The sequence below is a fragment of the Sorex fumeus genome, unplaced genomic scaffold (assembly GCF_029834395.1).
Source record: "Sorex fumeus unplaced genomic scaffold, SorFum_2.1 ptg000032l, whole genome shotgun sequence".
NCBI classification, from domain to species: domain Eukaryota; kingdom Metazoa; phylum Chordata; class Mammalia; order Eulipotyphla; family Soricidae; genus Sorex; species Sorex fumeus.
Window position 1 is genome coordinate 1,639,531 of NW_026606089.1, and position 6,246 is coordinate 1,645,776.

A 6,246-nucleotide genomic window follows, 5' to 3' on the forward strand; every position below is an offset into this window, starting at 1 on the left:
GATAGTGTTAATCCTCTCAATCCATGAGCATGGGATGTGATTCCATTTTCTCATATACTCTCTTATTTCGTGAAGTAGAGTTTGTAGGGTTTTTTTTTTCTGTATAGTTCCTTAACATTTTATCATTCATCACTGAACTTCCCCTTAGTCGTCGATTTGCTCGAGCGGGCACCAGTAACATCTCCATTTGTCCCTGTCGCGTGCTAGTGTAGCCCAATGGCATCTGTTTGATCCGGGAACATGAAGGGCCTCAAACTGATCATTCATGATCTTGACGAAGAAGTCTGACCATCTGGAAGGTGGGCGGCCACGCGGTCTTTTGACATGCCGTGGAATCCAGTCGGTAACAGCTCTAGTCCAGCAGTCATCTTTAAATCTCATTACGTGACCAGCCCATCTGATTTTCAACACCTTGTCATAAGAGACAGCGTCCCTGATTCTTGATCGGCGACAGATGTCAGAACTCCGGATTATCTCTCTCATTTGAGTGAAACCTGATATTCCAAGCATAGCTCTTTCTATTCTTCTTTGGGAGACCTGAATACTGTTCTCATCTTGTTTGCGTAGGGCCCAGGTCTCTGAGGCATATGTTAATGCAGGAAGAACAGTGGAATCAAAGAGATGTGCCTGGAGCCGGAGGTTCTTCTTCCTCTAAGCTATTTCTTCGACATTTTTGAAGGCGTTCCAAGCCGCTCTCTTCCTCCTGCACAGCTCGGGTGCCAAGTCATTTGTCATATTGACCTCTCGATCTAGGTACACATAGCTGTTGCATTCGGAGATAGTCGTTCCATTGAGAGTGAATGGGGCATCAGGAACAAAGCTGTTTCGCATAAACATTGTCTTCGTAAGATTCAGCTGTAGTCCTACCTTTCCACACTCACGGTCAAAGTCGGCCAGCATTTGTGCCGCTTGGCTGATGTTTGGTGTTATTAAAACAATGTCATCAGCAAAGCGGAGGTGGTGTAGTTGTCGAACATCTATCTTCAGTCCCATTCCTTCCCATTCCAGTCGTCGCATGATGTTCTCGAGGGTGGCACTGAAGAGTTTCGGTGAAAGGGTATCACCCTGCCACACCCCTCTCTTGACATCAACGATCACTTCTTTGTAGAATGGTGAGATCCTGCTAGTGAATCTATAATACAGCTCACGGAGGATCCTGATGTACTGGGCTTGAATGCCCTGATTGGCTAGGGCTTCAATGACCACTTCCGTCTTAACAGAATCAAAGGTCTTCTTTAAATCAATGAACGTTAAACAGCAGCATCTTGAACTCCAGAGAAACCTCAATGAGCTTGGTTATCATGTGGATATGGTCTGATGGTGCTGAATCCTTTGCGGAACCCTGCTTGCTCGCATGTTTGTCCTTCATCTAGTGTTCTGCCAATCCTATTTAGGATGACTCGAGTGAACAACTTGTAGATGACAGACAATAGGCAGATCGGGCCATAGTTGCCAATGTCATGGATGTCTCCCTTCTTGAACAGTAGTACGGTCCTGCTGGTTTTCCATTGAGATGGAAACTTGCATTCAGACAGGTAGCAAGTGAAGAGCCGAGCCAGTGTATTGATGAGTACTGACGGCAGGTTCTTCAGGTGTTCAGGTCTGACCTTGACTGGGCCGGGTGCTGTTGGTTTCTTTACCAACGAAATGGCATGTCGGATTTCGGAAGGGAGAACATTGGGAAGGACATATCCATCTTGTGGAATTTGGTATGTCGAAAGTGGACATGGTTATCGAAGAGATTTGTGTAGAAGTCATGGTAATCTTCTCAATTGCCGTTCTGGAGGATGTGATGGATCCATCAGGACGTCGGAGGGCAGTCATCTTGGTCTTATAGTTGGCGAAGGACAGGCAGGCGTTACGAATAATTTTCCTGGCTTCTGACGCATCTACCAGTACTTCTGCTCTTCTCTCTTTGAGGTCTTCCTTGATCACATCTCTGCACTGCTTTGCGAGCTCGGACGTTAGCTTGCTGTTGCCTGAGGCATGTGCCAAACCACGCTGGCGAATTAGCTCAAGTTTTCGAAGATAGGCGATTTTTTGTGGCTGTCTCTCTCTTGGTGTTCCTCACACATTCATGGAGGTGCTGAACCAGTGGATCGTATTCCTCGTCAATGTTGTCAACAATGGCATCTTCTCATGTTGCCGCAATAGTACCAAAGTATAGTTCCTTAACATTTTAGTTGATTCTAATATACTCGATTTTCTGAGGTATTATTGTGATTGGGATTGTTTTTCTCTATCTCTTTTTTCTCTTTCATTTGAAATATATGGGAAAGCCATGGACTACCGGATATTGATTTTGTAATATTCTACTTTACTAAACAAATCCATTGTTCCCAGGACCTTTTTTGTAGATTCTTTGGGATTTTCCAAGTATAGTATCATGTCATCTCCAAATAGTACAAGCTTGAGTTCTTCCTTTTTTATATGGATGCCCTTGATATCTTTTCTTTTTACCGAAATCCTATGGCAAGTACTTCAAGTGCTATGTTTAATAGGTGTGGTGAGAGTGGGTAACTTGTTTTGTGCCTAATTGTATTCTGGGATTCTAGCTCATTGATTTCTGCTCCAAGCCTTTAGTTTTCTCCCCGTTGAGAATAATGCTTGCTGTGGGTTTGTGGTAGTTTGCTTTGACTAGATTGAAGAAAGTACTTTCAACTCCCATTTTGTTGAGAGTTTTTCATCATGAATGGGTGCTGGATCTCATCAAATGCTTTATCTACATCTATCGATATGATGATATGACTTTTATCTTTATTTTATTGAGATGGTGTATTCTGTTGATTGACTAGAGAATGTTAAGCCGTCCTTGCATCCCCAAGATAAACCTACTTGGTCATAGTGTGTGATCGTTTGTTGAGTTTCTGGATTCTCTTTGCTGGTATTTTCTTGAGAATCTGTGTATCTGTATTCATCAAGGAAATAGGTCTGTAATTTTCACTTTTTGTGGTGTCTCTGTCTGTTTTGAGTATTAGGGTGATCTTTGCCTCATAGAAACTATTTGGGAGCATTTCTGTTTCTTCAATTTCCTGGAAAATCTTGAAAAATGTTGGCAGCAGTTCCTCTTTAAAGGATTGAAATATTTCACTATTGAATCCATCTGGGCCAGGGATTCTGTTTGGGGGTATATTTTGACCATCATTTCAATTTCCATGGTAGTGATAGGTTCAAGTATTCCAAATCTTCTTGGTTCAGCTTTGGGAGTTAATTGGAATCCATTAATTTATCAATTTATTCAAGATTCTCTCATTTCCTGCTGCAAAGTTTCTCAAAATAATCTCTGATGATCCTATGGATTTCTGTACTTTCTATTAGGATACCCCCCTTTGCATTTCTGATTCGATTTATTAGACTTCTTTCTGTGCTTTGAGAGACTTCTAGAGGTTTATTGATCTTGTATATTTTCTCAAAGAACCAGCTTTTGCTTTTATTGGTCTTCTGGATTGTATTTTGGGTTTCTAGCTCATTGCTTTCTACTACAAATTTTATTATTTCCTTACTCCAGCCTAGTTTGCACTCCTTTTGTTGGTCATTTTCCAAAATCTTGAGCTCTAATTTATTTATGTAGGCCCTTTCTTTCTTCCTGATGAATTCTGGCAGAGGTATAATCTTTCCTCTTAACACTGCTTTTGCTGTGTCCCACAAGTTCTGGTAGCTCGCGTCCTCATTCTCATTTGTTTCTGGAACCTTTTTATTTCCTCTTTTATATCTTCTCTAAGCCAAAGGTTGTTCATTACTTCCCTTAAAGAAAATATTTCCTTGCTGAGATTTAGTCTGTTTGATCTATTGAGAAGTGACAAAGTAGTGTTGAAATCTCCACCTAGTACTGTTTTGCTATCAATGTTTTTTTTTTAAGTCTATTAGAAGTTGTTTTTAAGTCTTTTGCTGGTCTGTCATTGAGCATCTACATTGAGGAGGGTGAGTTCTTTCTGATGTACAGATCCCATGATCATGAAGAAATGACATTCACTGTCTCTTATAACCTTTAGCCTGAAGTCCATGTGGTCTGATACTAGTATGGCTACTCCAGCTTTGTGGAGGTGTTCTTTTCTTGAAGACTTGTTTTCTAGCCTTTTACTTTTAGCCCATGGTTGCTTTGATTGCTCAGATGTGTTTCTTGCAGGCATCAGAATGTTGCGTTCAGTTTTCTAATTCATCTTCCTATTCTGTGCCTCTGAATTGGCACATTTAGTCCATTGACATTGAGAGAGATTGTTGTTATGGGGATTTGTGCTATCTTTATGTAGAATTTTTGTACTTGTTGGGATTGCCTTAGCTTAAAGTAGCCGTGTTAGTTTTTCTTGCAACAAAAATATGGAACTCTTTACAAGTTTGCATGTCATCTCTGTGCAAGGACCATGATAATCTGTGTATCATTTCAATTTTAGTATATCTGTAACCAAACCTAGTAGGAGTTATTTTTTCACTTCTGATTACTTTGAGTGTTGTCCTTACTTACCCTATGGCAGACAGTGGTACATAATCAAGGAAAGTATTTCAAATCAGCTTGATAGATTTAGAATTTTAATGTCCCAGAAAGAAAAATATGTTTTTTACCATATTATCTTTTAGCACAGCGGGTAGGGCGTTCGCCTTACAAGCGGCCAACATGGCCGACCCGAGTTCGATTCCTCAGCCCCTCTCGGAGAGCCCGGCAAGCTACTGAGAGTATTCGATATGCCAGACACAGTAACAACAAAGTCTCCAATGGAGACGTTACTGGGCCCGCTCGAGCAAATTGACGATCAACGGGAGGGCCTTTACCTTTACCTTTACCATAATCAAGGCATCAGTTTTACAAAATAATTCTTTTGGAAGATGTTATATGAGTCCTGTTTAATGCACTTCCCTGAAACCTTCATTAAGACCATTAACCTAGAGCCTTTTGCTGTTCTCACCTCAGTCCCGTGCACATCTCCAGGAAAAGGTGGATGGTGTTGTCTGCACTTTGACCACCTTGAATGTAAGTAGGGTTTTTCTCCTGAAGGAAGAGGTGAGGAGCATATTGATGATTTCATTCCACATTATTATAAGTTCAACTTGAACGGAACTTGAGACTCATGAGGCTCCTGTAAAGGACAGAAAAAAGGGTCTCAGTGAAGTTTAATGGCCAACACACATTAACAACACAGATGACTCAAAGCAGCCTGTGTGCATCTTTGTGTATAGTGAGTTTCATATCTAATGATAGTGATTCTCAGTCATGACACACAGGCAAAACAGACCTATAATTAAAAATCTAGTTTTCTGAGCAGAGTGGGGTTTCTTAGGTGATTGAACAAGTGTGTAGTAATTTATTACTAAGCACATACGTAGTTTGAATGATGTGTACTTTTTGATCTAAAATTAATTCCAAATATGTCTAAAATGACAGTCTCCTGACCCCGCACCTGACTTTCTTCACCAGGGTCCCTTGGAGGGGGTGTGTTGAGTTTCCCTCACCGTGCCGAGCAGAGCCCCGACACCTGAAGACCTCTGCAACCAGCCATAGGTACGCTTTAGACCACTCTCCCCAAGCTTGAAGGAGCCTCATGCATGAACGAATCTGACAGAGGAACCCAGGTGTGCGCAACCGGGGGATGAGATCTCCAAGGCTGCTCAGATCAAGACTGGGCCCCCTCCAACCAGATCCCCCATCTCCTAGTAGCTAAGTGTTACAACCAAGAACTGCCCCTGGAGCCATGTAATCCCATCAATGTCCAAGATACAGAGACTGGATTTTGTTGATAAGACAACAATTATTGTCCAGTTCTCACTCTGAGAGAACCTGGTAGGCATCTGCGAGTATCTTGCCCTTGTGTTTACCAGTCATTTACTCTTCTTTCAATACATTTTATATATGATCATGGTTTATGCTTATTTTTACTATTGAAGTATAATAGCTAAATACTGATTTATTTCACAGCACTAATTTATTAAAAACATTCATCCTTGGCCTATCATATTAATTGCCAGTATTTGTTGGTTTTGCTTGTTTTTTGATTACTTAAATTGGTTTTGGTCCTTTTCTTTCAGGTTGAAAAATTTTAACACAAATGAGTATATGTTTTTCTTTATCTTCTACAATTTTAAACTGAGAACAACTGTTTGTTTTGTACAAATAAGATACCTATGCATTTACTTTCTTCTCATTTTATTTACATTTTAACACATCTCGATTCATCTACAATTTATCCTAGTAAGTGTTGTCATATTGAAAGAAACCACCAATTTTTTCAATCATAGCACTGTAGCACTGTCCTC

The 6,246-nt window shown here is 40.7% G+C and overlaps 1 pseudogene; it reads right to left on the minus strand.

Annotated features, from left to right (window-relative positions):
* Nucleotides 1-4,311: 4,311 nt before the first annotated feature.
* LOC130025793 (uncharacterized) lies at nt 4,312-4,412 on the minus strand (annotated as a pseudogene).
* Between the last annotated feature and the right edge of the window lie 1,834 nt (nt 4,413-6,246).